General features: G+C 39.3%; 1 pseudogene; it reads left to right on the plus strand.

Annotated features, from left to right (window-relative positions):
• Positions 1-123: 123 nt before the first annotated feature.
• LOC140176712 (uncharacterized) lies at positions 124-16824 on the plus strand (annotated as a pseudogene).
• The last annotated feature ends 2873 nt before the right edge of the window (positions 16825-19697 follow it).

Genomic DNA, 19697 nt, shown 5'->3' on the forward strand with positions numbered 1-19697 from the left:
ATGATGCCCATTCAAGCAAAAGGGAGGAGTGTCAAGCTATCACACTTAGGAGTGGGAAGGAACTGAAGGAACATCCCCAAAAACCACAAGAAGAAGGCTCAAATGAAAAGGGAGAAGAGCAAGATGGAGTTCAACCTCCCACGCCAAGTCTGCAGAAAGAAAAAGGGATACCATAACTGAACATCTCAAGAGCCCCATATCCCCAGCTATTGAAGAAAAGGGAAGATGACAACCAGTTCTTGAGATTTTTGGAAATCTTCAAGAAGCTACAAATCAACATACCCTTTGCTGAAGCCATAGAACAAATGCCACTCTATGCCAAGTTTTTGAAGGAGCTAATGACTAAGAAGAGAAGCTGGAAGAACAATGAGACTGTGATACTAACTGAAGAGTGCAGTGCTATCATTCAGCATAAACTACCTCAGAAACTGAAGGATCTTGGGAGTTTTCAGATCCCTTGTATTATAGGAGAAATCACAGTAGAGAAGGCTCTTTGTGACTTAGGGGCCAGCATCAATTTGATGTCAGTAGCTATGATGAGAAAGATAAAAATTGAGGAGGCTAAACCAACAAAAATGGCCCTACAACTAGCAGACCGATCGTTCAAATTCCCTCACGAGATAGTAGAGGATTTGCTAGTAAAAGTGAGAAATTTCATATTTCCAGCAGATTTTATGGTGTTGGACATGCAGGAGGACGCCAAGACCTCCATCATCTTGGGAAGGCCATTCTTGCTGTCATTGATGTTAAGAAGGGTGACCTCACCTTGAGATTACACAATGAAAAGATGACATTCAATGTGTTCAAGGCCATGAGTTACCCACCAGAATAATTGGGGGAATGCATGAGGTAGATGCACTTGAGGATGAAGTGCAGGAGAATTTTGAAGAAGAAGAACCTGAAGAGGACGAGAGATTGGTGGAGGAAGAATCTGAATCAAGTGAAGAGGTGACCACAGCAGAAATACATATACCAGATGTACCAAAGGAAGGGAACCAAACGTTAGAAGCACCCAAACTTGAACTCAAAGCCCTGCCACCCACTCTCAAATATGCATATCTAGGAGAAAATGAAAACTACCCAGTGATCATAAATTCATCCCTCAGTCAAGATCAAGAGGACGAGCTACTCAAGGTGCTGCGGGAGCATAAGGATGCCATTGGATGGACCCTTGCTGACTTGAAGGGAATCAGTTCAGCCATATGCATGCATAAAATACTGTTTTGGAAGATGATGCTAAGCCATCCATTCAATCCCAGAGAAGGCTGAACCCAATCATGAAGGAAGTGGTACAGAAAGAGGTTATGAAGCTTTGGTAAGGAGGGGTCATATACTCAATTTCGGACAGCCCTTGGGTTAGCCCCATACATGTTGTGCCCAAGAAGGGAGGAATCACTGTGGTTACCAATGAGAAGAACGAGCTCATACCTACAAGGACCGTCACAGGATGGCGGATGTGCATAGACTACAGAAAACTCAATGAGGCTACACGAAAAGACCATTTTCCCCTTCCATTCATGGATCAGATGTTGGAAAGACTTGCAGGGCACGCATATTATTGTTTTCTCGACGGTTATTCAGGATATAACCAAATAGTGGTTGATCCCAGAGACCAAGAGAAAACCTCATTTACTTGTCCGTATGGAGTGTTTGCCTATAGGCGCATGCCATTTGGGCTATGTAATGCACCTGCAACTTTCCAACGCTGCATGCTTTCTATCTTTTCAGATATGATAGAAAAATTCATTGAAGTTTTTATGGATGATTTCTCGGTATCCGGAGATTCCTTTCCTAGTTGCCTACATCACCTCGCCTTGGTATTGAAAAGATGCCAAGAGACCAATTTGGTCTTGAACTGGGAAAAATGCCACTTCATGGTGACAGGAGGAATAGTCCTTGGTCACAAGGTCTCTCACCAAGGCATTGAGGTTGATAGAGCTAAAGTAGAACTTATTGAAAAACTACCCCCACCCAGTGATGTCAAGGCAATTAAGAGTTTTTTAGGGCATGCTGGTTTCTATAGAAGGTTCATTAAAGATTTTTCAAAGATAGCCAAGCCCTTAAGCAATCTCCTTATATCTGATACACCATTTATCTTTGATGAAACATGCATGCTAGCATTTGCACATTTGAAAATGAGGTTATCCTCTGCTCCTATCATTTCCCCACCTGATTGGAACCTACCATTTGAATTGATGTGTGATGCATCTGATTTTGCAGTTGGGGCAGTGTTAGGACAAAGGAAAGATAACCTAGTTCGTGTGATATACTATGCTAGCAAAGTCCTTAATGAAACTCAAAGAAATTATACCACCACTGAAAAGGAGTTGCTAGCAATAGTTTTTGCATTTGACAAATTTAGATCATACCTCATTGGTGCTAAAGTGATTGTTTTTACAGATCACACAGCACTTAAATATTTATTTTCCAAGCAAGAATCAAAGCCAAGACTAATAAGGTGGATCTTACTGTTGCAGGAATTTGATATTGAAATCAGAGACAAGAAAGGAGTGGAGAACAAGGTGGCAGATCACCTATCCAGAATCCCTCATGATCAAGGTGGAGAAAATGATACAAATGTGAATGAGCTCTTCCCTGATGAGCAGTTGATGACAGTTCACAAAGCACCATGGTTCGCAGATATTGCAAATTTCAAGGCAACTGGGGCATTACCCCCAGGGATCAATAAACATCAAAAAAGGAAGCTTATGAATGATGCAAAATACTTTGTCTGGGACGAGCCATATCTCTTCAAGAAATGTTCAGATGGAATCCTTAGAAGATGTGTTTCGGAAGAGGAAGGAAGAGAAGTCCTGTGGAATTGCCACGGTTCATGTTATGGCGGGCACTTTGGAGGGGACAGAACTGCAGCAAAGGTGTTACAAAGCGGATTCTTTTGGCCCACCCTTTTCAAGGATGCCAAGGAACTAGTAAAAAGCTGCAATGAATGCCAAAGATCTGGAAACCTGCCCAAAAGAAATGCCATGCCACAAAATTTCATCTTGGAACTGGAACTGTTTGATGTGTGGGGAATAGATTTCATGGGACCATTCCCAACCTCATATGCAAACAAGTACATCCTGGTAGCAGTGGATTATGTTTCCAAGTGGATAGAGGCTATTGCAATCCCAACTAATGATAACAAGGTAGTCATGAACTTCCTCAGGAAGAATATCTTTAGCCGATTTGGAGTCCCAAGAGCCCTCATCAGTGATGGAGGGAGCCACTTTTGTAACAAACCACTAGAAGCTCTCCTCCTACGATATGGGGTAAAACACAAAGTAGCCACACCTTACCGCCCTCAAACAAGTGGGCAAACTGAGATATCCAACAGAGAGCTAAAGAGGATCCTGGAAAAGACTGTGGGTGCATCTAGAAAGGATTGGTCGAAGAAGCTGGATGATGCTCTTTGGGCGTACAGAACAGCATTCAAAACTCCACTTGGAATGTCTCCATATCAACTGGTCTTTGGGAAGGTTTGTCATTTACCACTGGAGCTGGAACACAAAGCTCTCTGGGCTATCAAGATACTAAATTTTGACAGCATTGCTGCTGATGCAAAAAGGATCTTGCAGATGCAAGAGATGGAGGAATTCAGGTCACAAGCCTATGAAAACACTAAGATGTACAAAGAAAAGGCAAAGAGAAAACATGACATGCATCTTGCACCCAGAAGTTTCGAAAAGGGGCAGCGAGTACTCCTTTACAATTCTAAATTAAGGCTGTTCCCAGGAAAACTCAAGTCAAGGTGGTCCAGACCTTTCATGGTTACGAAAGTATCACCATATGGCCACATCGAAATCATGGATGAAAGTTCAGAGAGGACTTTTACAGTGAATGGACAAAGACTCAAGCATTATCTGGGCAACATGGGGGAAAACCCCAGAGTAAAGTACCATCTCAAGTAATTAAGGACTCGTCGAGCTAGCGACGATAAAAGAGCGCTCTGTTGGGAGGCAACCCAACCTCAGGTAGTTTCACTTTCATCTTTATTTCAATAAATCACAAGTCGTTTCCCCTGTATTGTAAGGAGCTAAGTTTGGTGTTCCACACCAGAACAATCCAAGAGTGATGGTGTAATTCTAAGTTTGGTGTTCCACCAAAGAACATTGGTTAGAATTACACTCCACTCCAAAAGAACATTGCTAGCTCCATCCAATCAAGAGAAACCACTTAGATGTAGTTAGACTATAGTGATCATTGCTTTGTTGACAAGAAGATATGGGGCTCTCTGCATATGTGCAATGTTTGCACTGGGCAAGGAACTAAGTTTAGTGTTCACACACCGAATTGAGTTCAAAAAGCACCAGCATACATGCAAGCTAACTATGTCTCAAGTGCTTTAGGAACAAGCAACTTCCAGTAACCTTGCAGGAATATTATGAGGAAATGGTGTACCTCCACCCAAAGAAGCGAGGCAGCAAAGACTAGGATGATGACAAAGAGAGAGGGCAACCAGAAATCATCACCCGAAGGTCGTATTGTTACTTAATTCCATTGTACTCAGAATTGTTGAAAGTTGGAAGTCCGAATGCACTTTTGATTTGTAGTTACGCGTAGTTGAACCCTTTTTAAATTCTGTCTTTTAAGTTCTGAATAGGTCTATGTGCACTAGTCTTTATGTCACTGCATCCTTACTTTACTTTCTTGTAAGCTTGTCCCTTTAAATCAAATGAAGAAGAGAATATTTATGTTTTTAAAAGACCAGAGTAGGGTTCATAATGTGGAAGTGCATTCATGAATCTTTGGGGTAGTCATAAGTTAGCTAAGTTGGTTCAACCACAAGGCTAGGAGGACAACTATCTATCCTGAATACTTGACTTTGGATATACCCATGAGACTAAGTTAATAACAAGATCCTAATAAGAGAAAAGGGAAAGAACAATGGAAGTGAAAAACAAAAGAAAAAGAGTAAGCAATAAGGCTAGGCACCAATGGTTTGGACCTTGAGACAAGTGTCTGTGGTGCTCCTATGTGAGGGATCTACTTGGATGAATAAGCTCTCAGGGGAGCTTTATCACTTGGTAACTTGGGTTAACTAACTCGGGATTATCAGCTGAAAATCCACTATCAAGAGTAACCCTCACTACAGAGCATTTAGTAACCCAAAGAGGTGCTGGACACCAAGGTCTCAAGAAAAGAAAATAAATAAACTATATGCCTGTGGTGTGTATGTATGGGGGAGAGACTTGAGGGAGTAAGTCCTTAGGGGTGCTTCAACACCTAGCACCTTGAACCAACTGGTTCGGGAGTGTTGGCTGAAAGCTTATCTTAAAGAGTTGCCCCCTTACAGAGCACTTAGCCTAAATAACACAAATAACCCTTGAAATAACAATAAAATGATCAATGAATAAAAGTCTCATGGGATATAAACAAAGTAAGTGTTTAGGGACATGATAAAAGTCTGAAAGCCAGTAATGGAATGAACCTAAGTTGCTATGCATGAAACCACCATAAAATCAGTAACATGACTTCCACAAGAATGACTCATTCCTCTGGATATTCCATTCATCATTCTCTTGTTCCAGTACTTGCTTAGGGACAAGCAAGCTTTAAGTTTGGTGTTGTGATGCCAGGGCATCTTGGCCAGTTTCACTGACCTTTTCTTTACTATTTTTAGGGTAGTTTCATGCATTTCTTTAGGAAATAAGCCAGTTTTGGGTAGATATTCACCTACACCTTGATTCAAGCATACATTGTGCATTTTACATTATTTCATGAGGATTTTGCATGAATTTAGTGACAAATTGTATGCTACATTACCCATGACTTGGACTAGAACTTTAATGCACTCTGTTGCTTGATTTCAGGACCAAAGGAAGCAAGGAAAGGGAGGTAACTTGCAAGGTTAATGAGAAAAGTGATTGCCAATAACACTCTCAAAGCCATCATTGCCCACGTTAAGAGTCACGTTAACTAAGTTAACGTGCACTCTAACGTGGAGAAGGGAAGTTGAGCCAACGTTAGTGACACTTAACATTGTTACTAACGTTGGCAAACACTCATGAGTGGCCACGTTAGAGCCCACGTTAACCTAGTTAACGTGGCCTCTAACGTTAAAGGGGGAAGAGAAGCCAACGTTAGTGACATTCAACATTGTCACTAACATTGGCCTAAGGATGCAACACACCATGTTAACTCCCACGTTAACTTGGTTAACGTGGGAGCTAACGTAAGAAGTGAGAGTTGTCGACAACGTTAGTGACACTCAACATAGTCACTAACGTTGGAAGCAACCACACAACCCCCCAAGGAGCCACGTTAACTTCCACGTTAACTTAGTTAACGTGGAAGCTAACGATGAGGAATGAATGATGAGCCAATGTTAGTGACACTCAACATTGTCACTAACGTTGGGATGGCTAAGAATGGCCACGTTAGAAGCCACGTTAACCTAGTTAACATGGACTCTAACGTGAGATCTAGGGGCACATTGGAACGTTAGTGACAATGTTGAGTGTCACTAACGTTCTCAAAGTTTGGCAAGGCCACGTTAGAAGCCACGTTAACCTAGTTAACGTGGGCTTTAACGTGAAGCAAAAAGGGGCACACTGGAACGTTAGTGACAATATTGAGTGTCACTAACGTTCTCGAAGGTTGGCAAGGCCACGTTAGAAGCCACGTTAACCTAGTTAACGTGGGCTCTAACGTGAGGCAAAGGGGTACATTGGAACATTAGTGAAAATGTTAAGTGTCACTAACGTTCTTGAACTTATACTTTCACTAAATATTAACACCCCTAACGCCCTGAGCTAAAGTCTCTGCCCACTTAGCACTTTCTCTCTGCAAGTAAAACCAAGCCCAAATGAAGAAAATAACTGCTTCAAACTCAAGATCCAAAGGCCCAAGACTTGAAGAGCCAACTAGAAGCTGAGAGAAATAGTATATATAGGAGTAGCTTTGAATTGTTAAGGAGTTCTGGAGGCTGGAAAAAGAGAACTACTCTCTGTATTTTACTTTCTCTGCATTTTCTAGTTTTATGATGTATTCTCCATCTTTGTTTTCATTTTCAAGTGCTATGAACAACTAAACCCCTTTCATTGGGTTAGGGAGCTCTGTTGTAATTTGATGGATCAATACTAATTTTCATTATTCTTCTTCTATCTTTTCTCTTGATTTTACTTGAAAGCTTTCGATCTTCATCCAATTGAGTAGTTATCTTGGAAAAGAAGCTATTCAAACTTGGATCTCTTTTGAACCTTGAAAGAGGAATGAAGAGATCAAGCTAGAAATGCTTTCTCATGCTGGACCAAATTGGGTTTGGATGGGTATGTGACTATAACCCTCTCAATACTTGATTTGGGAAATGCATGTGGTATAATCAGTGACCATACTTCATCTCTTCTCATGAGCAACTGACCAAGGAATTGGCTATTGATCAAGACTTGAGAGATTGAATTTCAAGAAATTGTAATTCAATCAATTAAGATTGCCAAGGAGATCAATGAGTGCATTGATTGAGGAAGAGATGAAAATGAACTTGATCCGGAGAATTGCAACATCTCCTAAGCCCAATAAACTCCCCATCTCTGATCTTACCCATTCTCTTTAATTTCTGCCATTTACTTTTATGAGCAAATCCCCCATTCCCATTTACAATTCTGCAATTTATTTTCAGTCATTTACTTCCAGTCCTTTAATTCTAGCATTTACTTTTCTGTTATTTACATTCCCGCCATTTTATTTTCTGCAACTCTCAACCCAAATTCTGGATTCGCTCAACTAGAACATTCTTCTAATTAAAGTTGCTTGATCAATCAATCCCTGTGGGATTCGACCTCACTCTATTGTGAGTTTTTACTTGACGACAAATTCGGTACACTTGCCGAAGGGAGATTTGTTGCAAGACAAGTTTTTCGTGCATCACTTCTTCTCCAAACACGCCTGGCTTCCTTCAATGGCAAGCTGTATGATCCTCTCAGATGAAAACAAATCCATATGCATTGTCACCGCATGGCTAATCATCTGTCGGTTCCCACTAGCGTCAAAATAGGACCCTTGTCCTTTTGCACACTGTCACTATGCCCAACATTCGTAGGTTTGAAGCTCGTCACAGTCATCCCTTCCCGGATCCTACTCAGAATACCACAGACAAGGTTTAGACTTTCCGGATCCCAGGAATGCTGCCAATTGGTTTTAGCCTATACCACGAAGGTTCTAACCTCCGGACTCGGTCCGTAGATCAGAAACCAAAGAGATACGCATTCAAGCTATCGCCCAATGACTATGTTGAGCTCAAATAGAACGGAATGGTTGTCAGGCATACGTTCATAGATTTGAGAATAATGATGAGTGTCACGGATCATCATCTTCTCTGGATTGAAGTACGAATGAGTATCTTAGAATAGAATCAAGCGTGATTGAATGGAAAACAGTAGTAATTGCATTAATTCATTGAAACACAGCAGAGCTCCTCACCCCTAACCATTGGGTTTAGAGACTCATGCCGTCAGAAATACAATATGAAGTGTAAAAATGTCATGAGGTCCTGAATGAATCTCTAAAAGTAGTTTTTATACTAAACTAGTAACTTAGGTTTACAGAAAATGAGTAGCTAAGTACAGATAGTGCAGAAATCCACTTCTGGGGCCCACTTGGTATGTGCTTGGGCTGAGCATTGAAGCTTTTTCGTGCTTAGGCTGTTCCTGGAGTTAAACGGCAGCTTTGGTGCCAGTTTGGGCGTTTAACTCCAATTCTGGTGCCAGTTTGGGCGTTTTACGCCAGAATTTTTAGGCTGACTTTAAATGCCGGTTTGGGCCATCAAATCTCGGCCAAAGTATGAACTATTATATATTGCTGGTAAGCCTAGTATGTCTACTTTCCAACTCATTTAAGAGCGCACCAATTGGGCTTCTGTAGCTCTAGAAAATTCACTTCGAGTGCAGGGAGGTCAGAATCCAACAGCATCTGCAGTCCTTTTTCAGCCTCTGAATCAGATTTTTGTTCAGGTCCCTCAATTTCATCCAGAAAATACCTGAAATCACAGAAAAACACACAAACTCTTAGTAAAGCCTAGAAACGTGATTTTTGAATAAAAACTAATAAAAATAGAATAAAAAGTAACTAAAATATACTAAAAACTACCTAAAAACAATGCCAAAAAAGGGTATAAATTATCCGCTCATCAGGTTGATTCACTCAATTCTCCCCTAATCATGCTTTTCAAGATTTGTCTTTCTTCTAACAATCAACAATTACTTCATGCATGCATACAAATATCATAAGGACTTTCCCATAGGTTGTGATGGGGTTAGGGTCAAGGTAAGGATGCATATGGTCAAGTGGACTAGAATTTGAATCTTTGATTAACTTAAACTTTCCATCTAACCTATGACAATCTATACAATTTTAAACAAACCTAACTACCCATTCTTCACTTTTTTTTCACATGCTCGTGCATTCTCTTTGATCACCACACATATGCATTGACTCTTATTGAACTTTGGACTTTGGGGCATTTTGTCCCCATGTTGTTGCTTTTCTTTTTCTTTCTTTTTCTTTTTCTCTTTTTTTTTTGTTTTTCTCATCATATTTTTTTTTCTTTTTAAACTAAAATATATACAAGAACATCAATGTATTTGTTTTACACATGATTAATACATGAGTATATATCCAATTCCCATGATTTTTCAACAAAACCACAAAATACACTTTTATCTTTACCCAATGTACCCAACTTTTCCAAAATCAAATGAAAAACACTCTCACTAGCCTAAGCTAATCAAAGATCTAACCAAGGGACATTTATTATTTTTCACTTGGGCTTGTAATGTGCTAAAATTAAGAACAAAAAGGTTAAGCATAGGCTCAAAGTTGGTTAACAATGGAAGATAAAAGGTAAGGCTATTTGGGTAAGTGAGCTATTTGAAACAATGACCTCAATCATATAAGTGCATATATATACAAAATAATGGACATAAAGAATCAAACAAATCAAAGATTACAATCATAGAAAGAGAATAATGCACACAAGAATGAAAATAAGTGGTTATATGATGTAACCACACAATTAAGGCTCAAAACTTACACGCTTGTGTTCTTAGCTTAAAACATGATCCACAAAGTGTATAATTCAAGCAAGTTCTAAAAACAAAATTTCAATCAATTGGGGTGCCCTATAGATAAAATCCTTGAAAAATTTCATTATTTTGACAAAGTTTATTATATATATATATGCAAAACAAGAAAATGCAACTAAAAATCCTAAAGGACCTAAGAATGAAATGCAAAAGTGTTGGGATTAGAAATTTGTCACCCAAGAAACGCCGACTGGTCGGACGACCTCTCCACACTTAAAAGTTTGCACCATCCTCGGTGCACTTAAAGATGAGCAAGGGGTACGGCGACTCTCCGAGTTGCTACCTTTAGCTGGTAGGTTAACTGATGCTGCGTGTTCTTTTCCCACTTCCGTTTTTGCTTATGGTGCATCAGTCATGAAAAATAGAAAATAACACCATAAGATAAGAAAGTAAAAACCAAGGAAGCGTAAATTGTTGGGATGAGGCAGATCACTAGAATGGAGTGAGTGAATCAGTGTGACATTGATGAAAGATAGGTGTGTGAGTTCTAAATTAGGCACCCTTTAGAATACACACACATTAGCATAAAAAGTTATGTCATAATTACACAAAAAAAAGTATACGCTTCACCCATTCTAGTGTGCTTGATATACTTTAAAAGACTTGTAGGTTAAGGCAACCAAACAAGTAGTGAAAAGGCATGAAAGCATTCAAGCAATTAATCAAGCAATTGTGAAATTGGATAATGCATGGACATTGATTGATGTCTAAGTAAACTTAGTGAACAAGACGGTATATGAAACTTACACAACAATCAATGACACATATTGGAGTTGTTGCAACACCTAAGTGACATAGAGGTGAAACACATGGATGCTATGGAACTTAGGAAAAAGAAGATAGAAGTGGAAATCAATCACATAGCAAGCATGGTCCACAAAGCTTTATAAAGCTAAAAAATATGTCACTAGGTAAGCTTTCGATCCAACTTCACAATTCAAAAATTTCAATGCATGAAATAGGTGATGTCAATAAAGGTAAATCACAAACAAGCATCACCTAAAAAAATGCAATGATAATATACAATTGCCTAGCGATGGATGATGAATGCATGGTGGCCAAAACATGCAATTCAAAAGAGTTAAGAAGCTTAAAGGCAATGTAACATGTACTTGGCATTCAAAAGCATTAAGCATGAAAAGTTCCAAACCAAGTAACCAAATATAATCTCAACAAAGAAATCCAACAATGACGATTAACAACAATGATGTTAGACTAACATCCTATTAGTAATAAGCAGTAGTAAAACAGTAAACAAGATTTGTAATCCAACACTTATAAAGGAAAACAAAAGTTAAACAAAAATTAAACTACCTAAATAATAAAAAGAAATGGTGTTACATGATGTTTGGCAGCGTTGGATGATGTTTGAAGGGTGGAAAGAAAAGAAGAGAAGAGAGAAGGAAAGAAATGGAAAGAAGATGAGAAAAGAAGTGTGTAAAAGAAGGGCATCCACGCGTATGCGTATGTCACGCGTGCACGTGGATGGGGTGAAATGGATGCGATGTATACGCGTGAGGCATGCGTGTGCGTTGATGGGTTATTTTGAGAGCGACGCGTACGCGTGAAGTGCGCGTACGCGTGACCAGCTTTGCGCGAAAGGCCCAGTGCGTGCGCGCTGTTCGCGCAACTCTCGGGAAAATGGCTTGGAGGTGGAAATATGCAATCCACGCGTGCGCGTGGATGGTTGGAAATGCTTGAACCATGTGTACGCGTGGAGCACGCGTACGCATGGTTTGGTGCTCTGTTTTTCAAAATTTTTCTATGTTTTTCCACCAAACCAAGCATTCCAAACCTCCAAACAGCTACCAAAATATCATAAAACCTTATTTAATCTACTAGACTCCCAAATAAACTCAACTAACTAAACAAAACATAAAATTAAACTAATTTTACCAATATTTACAAAAGAGAAAAAGGAAAAAGTTTACCATGTCGGGTTGTCTCCCACCTAGCACTTTTGTTTACTGTCCTTAAGTTGGACTTATGGGGAGCTCCTCATCAAGGAGGCTTGTACTTGTATTCATCCTTGAACATCCACCAATGCTTGGACTTCCATTGTGCTTCATCATTCAAAGTTAATAACCCTAAGCTTTGATGGAGTTCTTCACCAACCATGGGCTCCCAAAGTTGATCTTCCTTGTGCGATCCGGGATCCCACACTTTGTTTTCATACCCGTCCTTGAGTTGATTATGGTGATTTCCTCCGGGTGGCAAGAGAAATGAATTCTCATGAAGGCACCAAACGATCCTCCTAGACCCATTCAATTGAGCATTACACCAATCCATGCTCTTCAATTTCGAGCTTCTAACCATAATGAGCCTAGACTTACAATGCCAACCACTAAACATCCTCCTCTTACGCTTAATTCCATAAAGCTTCCTAAGTTGGCCATCCGTTTCAAGCAAACCAAATTCAAGCAGGATAATAAAGCTAATAGTTAGAAGTTTTACCCACTCAAATGAAGGATCGGATGACAACCTAGATGGAGGGGTTCCCAACGGTCTTGACAACGCACGCTCCACTCCTGTCCATCCTCTTCTAGAGGCTTCCACCACTTGGCAAGGTCCTTCAAGCTCTACCTCTTGCCAAGCTTCCTCAAGCTTACGTTCATCTTCACCAAATTCTTCTATCTCTTCCCCATCACTCAAATCATAGATAGGAGGTTTAGTGAAGTCTACCTCATCATCAATTCCAAGCATATTGGGGAAGGACTCATCATGCTCAAAAGGATAATATGTTGATGCGGAATCATCATAGATAGGAGGGCTTGTTGCTTGTACCACTTCTTCCACTTCTCCAATCACATTGTGCCTTAGAGGTTGTACACTCTCCTCCTTAACACCAATTTCGCACTTCATGGGAGAAGGTTCCTCCACTTGAGATTCCTCTATGTACTCAAGATATCTTGAATACCCAACCACTACTTTCTCTTATCCAATAATCCCTACCTCCTCCTCTTGTTGCATTTCTTGCTTTAACTCCTCTTCTTCACCTTGGAGCCCCAAAATCACCTCTTCGCTAAGCTCTTTGGTTGCTTCTCCACATTCAACAATGGGAGTGCCTTGATCGTATAGGCTTAGGCGGGATGAGACCATGTTGCTAACGGCTTCCGCTATGATAGCCATCTTGGCTTCTAGCTCCTTGAACTCCTTTTCCATCCCGTCTTGTTGCCTTAGGATATGAGATTTAAGATTCCTTAGTTCTAGCATAGAGGCTTCATCGAAGGGTGGTAGTGGAAGAGAGGGTTCATTGTTTGAGGGGAAGGTGTTATAATTGGAAGGAGGTTCATATTAGTGAAATTTTTGAGGTGGTGTGTATGGACTTTGTGGTTCATGGGAGTATTGGTGTTGGAATGGTGGTGGCTCTAGATATGGTTCATATGGTGGTTGGTATGGTGTGTATGGGTTAGGATCATGTGGAGGTGAATGGTGGTATGAGGCTTGTGAGTATGGTGGAGGGCTATATTGAGGAGGGGGTTCATATGCATATGATGATTGTGGTTGACAATCACAATAAGGGTCATCACATACATTAGATTGGTATGCATTAAGATTTGGATTGTGCCCATAAGAATCCGAAGAGTAATCATGTTGGGGTGGCGCTTGAACGGCTTGGATGGCATAAAATTCCTTTTGGTCCTTGCCCATCTCCATGAAGAGAGTAGTCATGTCCCCAATCACTCTTGCCAAACTCGATTCGGAAGGAGGTTATTCCCAAGAAGGTTGTCCATAAGCTTGGGGCTCCTCCCACCTTTGATTTCCAAATCCTTGATGCACATCCTCATTGTAGCTTCCATCTCCTACAACATAGTTATAACCACACTCATAGCCAAAAGGATGAGAATTCATAGTGTCAAGAGAAAATAAAAACAAATATTAATAAGAAACAAAGAGAGCAAAATCCTACAACTAGCAAAAACTAACAAACAAACCAAAAATCAAACTATTCACAATATATACAATAGCCAACAACATAGCACCATTGCAACTCCCCGGCAATGGCGCCATAAATTTGACACAAAAATTATCGTCGGTCTAGAATTTCTCTTATAGAAATAAGAACTTCATTGTAACCATAGCTCCAAACCAACAATTAATTCTCACATCAAATTTGATTTGGTTTTGTCACAAGTTCAAACTCCAATGAAAATTTATCGAAGTATTTAGACTCCGGGTCGTCTCACAAGGAATTGCAATGAAGTGGTCAATTATTGGCTATGAAGGAACAAGGGGTTTGATTTATAAAAGGGGCAATAAAATAAATGACAAGAAAAGTAAATCAAGCAAGCATTTAAAGATGACAACTAACAAAGAGAAGAAAATAGTAAAAACAGACATTCATGGCAAGGGTTGAGAATATAGGCTTTCCATCCTAGTCACTAATAACAATAATTAACAAGAATTTATCTCATTTCGTCATCTCTAACAACGAAAGAAGGTATAATGTTATCTTCACATGAGAAAAAGTCAAACAAGACTAGCTAACATCAATCCAAAAGTCCTAATCAACTTACTAATTAAATTAGCAAGAGATTAGAGTCAATGGAAGTCGAACTAGATCACAACTCTAGATCAACATGAGTTGGATCTTAGTAACTCAAGATCACCTAATTACTCTTTCCAAGCCAAGAATGCTCAAAGTCTACTCTAATATCCAACGAAGCATTTTGTCAAACACTTGGAAGGCATAAAAGGAAAGCATGGTAAATTGCAAGAAAAGTAAAATTCACAAATCAAATTAACAATAAAAGAACATCAAACATCAAAATTCAATAAAAGAGATCCAAATCTATCAAGAGTTTATCATCATAAAAGAGAGCAAAAAGGGAAATTAACACTACAACTAAGAAAATCAAGATGTAGAAACAAGAAATTGTAAGGGAAACAAGATGAAAACATGAAATTAGACCTAAATCTAAGATGCACAATAACCTAAGAACCCTAATTCTAGAGAGAAGATGGAGCTTCTCTCTCTAGAAACTAAACTACATGATAGAATCCTACAACTAAGTGCTCCCCCCTTTGCTCAATCTTCAATTATGCATGAAATACCCTCAGAAACAAGTTGGATTTGGGCCTAGGCAGCTCAGGGATTTCACTTTAAGTGGGTCACGTGCCGAGCTTCACGCGTACGCGTGGGTGATGTGTGCTTGACGCGTGCGCGTGGCTTCAAAAATCTCCAATGGATGTGTACGCGTGCATGACACGTGCGCGTGGCCCTCAATTCTCCAAAATCTCATTTCTTCATGAGTTCTCCCTTTTGCATGCTTTTCTCTTCAATTCTTCCATCCAATACTTGCCTTATGAACCTGAAATCACTCAACAACACATCAAGGCATCGAATGGAATTAAAGTGAATTAAAATCACCAATTTAAGGGCCTAAAAAGCATGTTTTTACACTTAAGCACAAATTAAGGGAGAATTACAAAACCATGCTATTTCATTGAATAAATGTGGGAAAAGGTAATAAAATCTCCTAAAATAAGCACAAGATAAACCACAAAATTGGGGTTTATCACTTCTCTAGTTTAGTATTTCATTCCTTGTATTTGTTTACTTTGTGGTTGATGCACTCTTGTTTCTTCTATTTTCCTTTAATACAATTTATGTTTCATGTTCTTCTATTGTTGATTTGAATTGTTGTTGTTAATTTCCTTGCAATTAGTAGTTGTAGATTTACATTTCTTGCAATTTTATCTTGCTTTCCTTTTATGCCTTCCAAGTATTTGATTAAATGCTTGGAAGGATGTTAGAGTAGATTTTTGTGTTCTTGGCTTGGAATGGTAACTTAGGTGAAATTGAGTTGCTAATGTCCAAGTCTTGATAATTGGTGTCTGTTGGCTCTAGCTTCCACTAAGTTAATTAGTGAGGTGGCTAGGACTTATGGATTAGGATTAGTGTAGCTCATTTGACTTTTCTTCACTTGTTAGAGGATGACTTAATGAGATTGATCCTTACAATTATCATGTTATGGTTAGTAACAAGGATAAAGATCCTTAACCATCAACCCCCTGCCAAGACCTTTTTACTATTAGAGTTTCATTTACTTTCTTGCAATTTACCTTTCATGTCTCTTACTCAAAACCCCAAAATACTTGTCCCATAACCAATAACAAGAACACTTCCCTGCAATTCCTTTGAGAGACGACCCGAGGTTTAAATACTTCGGTTATTTTTATTGGGGTTTGTACTTGTGACAAACAAATTTTTTATTGAGGAATTATTTGTAGGTTTAGAACTATACTTGCAACGAGATTTCATTTGTGAAATTCTTTACCGACACAACAATTTCAGTTCATCAAGGCTATCATGAGAGTTCTTGGGCTTAGACCAACACCCTTCGAAGAGGCAAGCTGTCATGAAAGAGTAAGTAGCGACTCTAATTGTGAGCAGATTGTCAATGATATTTATGTAATTGGGGCTGACTGGCTGAAGGATTCTCAAGGAATGCCAAGGTTTATTAGGAGAGGAGACCTCATCCCGGAAGCAAAAGGATGGTATGAGATTGTAACGAGATCCATCCTCCCCAGTGTAAATACTTTAGAGGTCAATATCAAGAGAGCCACCATGGTGTATTGCATTATGACAGGAGGGGAGATAAGAGTCTATGAACTCATAGTAAAGAACATCCAAGAGATATCAGAGAAAAGTGATCCTGACTCTTGGCTCTACTATCCAAGCACCATCCTTTGCCTATGTAAAAAAGCTAAGGTGGTGTTTGAGGAGGTAGACCCTGTTTAGTTAAACCGAGGCAAGCCAATCACCCCCCAAAGAATGTCATATGTCACTGATAAACCACTATTTTATGGTTTATCTTGTGCTTAATAGAGTGGTTTTTATCAACTCTTTACCCACTTATTCATACTATTTGCATGAGTTTACATTCTCCTTCCTTATTTTGTGCTATGATTGAAAACATGTTTCCTATGCCTTATATTTGCTAATATTAATCCCCTCTTATTACCATTAGATACTGTGATATGTGTGTTAAGTGATTTCAGAGTTTACAGGGCAGGAATGACTTAGAGGATGGAAAGGAAGCATACAAAAATGGAAGGAATACAAGAAGTTGAAGAAACTGCAAAGCTGTCCAGCCTGACCTCTTCGCACTCAAACGGTCATAACTTGAGCTACAGAAGTCCAAATGAGGCGGTTCTAGTTGCGTTGGAAACCTAACGTCTGGGGCTTCAAAATGATATATAATTTGCCATAGTGGCTATAGACCTAGGCGACGCGAACACGTGCTTCATGCGGACTCGTCGCCGTGACGAAAATCAGCGTGTTTTAATTCAAAACCAGCGAATTCTGGGCTGTTTCTGGCCCAGTTTTCGGCCCAGAAAACACAGATTAGAGGCTATAAAGTGGGGGAATCCATTCATTCATGAAATACAGCTTTAATAATACACAATTTTAGGATTAGATGTAGTTTTAGAGAGAGAGGTTCTCTCCTCTTTCTTAGGATTTCTCTTATTTTAGGATTGCTTCTACAATCACAGGTTCAATGTTCCTTTTATTTATTTTCCTTATTTAATTTATGAATTTTCATGTTAGATTTGATTTCTTTTATTAATGCAATTTAAGGTATTTAAGATTTATGATTTTTATTTAGCTTTTTATATTCTTGGTTTTAATTGATGAATTGATAAATTGGAGACACTTGAGTTATCAAACTCCTTGTTGATTGAAAATTGGAATTCTTTGCTAATTGATTTGAATTCCAATAACTCTAGTCTTATCTTAGGAATTGACTAGGACCTGAGGAATCAAATTGATTCATCCACTTAACTTACCTTCATAGTTAGAGGTTAACAAAGTGGGAGCAGAATCCAATTCTCATCACACCAGATAAGGATAACTAGGATAGGACTTCAATTTCTCATACCTTGCCAAGAGATTTTATTAATTATTAATTTATTTTTCTTGTTATTTAAATTACTTGTTCCCTATTTCAAAAACCCAAAAATATACTATTTTACATAACCAATAATAAATCATACCTTCCTTCAATTTCTTGAGAAGACGACCCGAGGTTTGAATACTTCGGTTATAAATTTTATTGGGTTTACTTAAGTGACAACCAAAACCTTTGTACAAAAGGATTCTCTGTTGGTTTAGAAACTATACTTACAACGCGATTAATTTTATAAAAACTTCTTTACCGGCAGAAATCCGATTGTCAAAATGGCGCCGTTGCCGGGGAATTGCAAACGTGTGCCTTATTATTGGTTATTGTAAATATTTTATTTTACTTGTTTATTTGCTTTTATTTTTGTTTTTAATTTTTAGCTACTATGAGTTCTCACCTCCATCGCTTTGATTTTGGTTCCAATGTTATTGCAAGGAATGGAAATTATAACAGGAACATGCATCAAGGTCAAAACAATCAGAGATGGAAGGAGCCACGAGGATCTGATCAACCCTTTCGGCAACAACACCTTCCACAGTACCACAGGCAAAGACCATCCTACAATGCATGCCAAGACAATAGTTATGGTGGACCCTTTTGTGACAACCAACCTCCACCAAATTACTATAGTCAAGAGTCATTCCAGGGAGCGTGCCAAGATGATGGATATAGTGGACCCCCTTGTAGTTACCAACAAGGCCCACAATATGATTATGAACCGCCTCTACAACACAACTCTGGACCACCATACTCACAAGCCCCTTACTACCAAACACCCTCACATGATTCTAATCCTTATCCACCATATCAACAACCCTATGAGCCATATGAGCCATACATAGATCCACCCCAATTCCAACCCAATTACTCCCAAGGACCACCACCTCCATATACACCACATCTATATCCATCAATCCAAGAGCCTTATGATCCTACTTATGATATCCAAGCAGAACAGGAGTCAGTGGATCGTCTCAAGGAAACAATGGATCAATTTCAAGCAACCCTGCATCAATTGGACCGAGCGATAAACCAAATAGCACCCGAAGCTTTCATGGCTAAAGAATCTCAACTTGAGAACACGGAATTAAAGTGTGCTGTGCAATAATTGGAAAATATGGAGAGTGATGAACCACCACATTCTTATAACGAACCACCCTCTTATCATGAACCTTTCCTCCCAAATAATGAGCCCTCATATCCACCTCAACCTTCAATGCATGACACTATTGGTGTTCTTCTTCAAGGGCAAAGAGAGATAAAATGAGGAGTACTAGAATTCGTGACTGCCTTGACCGAGGTAGTAAATCGATTAGCTTCCCAACATTTGAATACTCAAAGTACTCCCATGGCTACATGTGGAGAATCAAAAGAAGAACGTAGCATGAAGGAGACACTAAAAACTCCGGTGGACAATGAGGAACATGGCTTTGTATTGGAACAAGTGGAGGAAGCCATAACAGTTACAGAGGAAGAAGTGGTTGAAGATTTAGGAGATGTTGAACCTCCATGGGAATCTAGAATTGTAGATTACCCCTCCAATAAGATTGAAATTGATGTCAAGAAGGCCAGTGCACAACCTCCATGGCATATTCCTTATAAAGACTTGGATGGGATAGATCAAGAAGTAAGTTCCCTTGGTGATGAGAATCATGCATCAAGTCCTCCTAGTGATAAATCTACATCCGCAAATGAACTCCTTAGGTAT

Source organism: Arachis hypogaea, chromosome 12 (genome assembly GCF_003086295.3).
Source record: "Arachis hypogaea cultivar Tifrunner chromosome 12, arahy.Tifrunner.gnm2.J5K5, whole genome shotgun sequence".
Taxonomy (NCBI): Eukaryota; Viridiplantae; Streptophyta; class Magnoliopsida; order Fabales; family Fabaceae; genus Arachis; species Arachis hypogaea.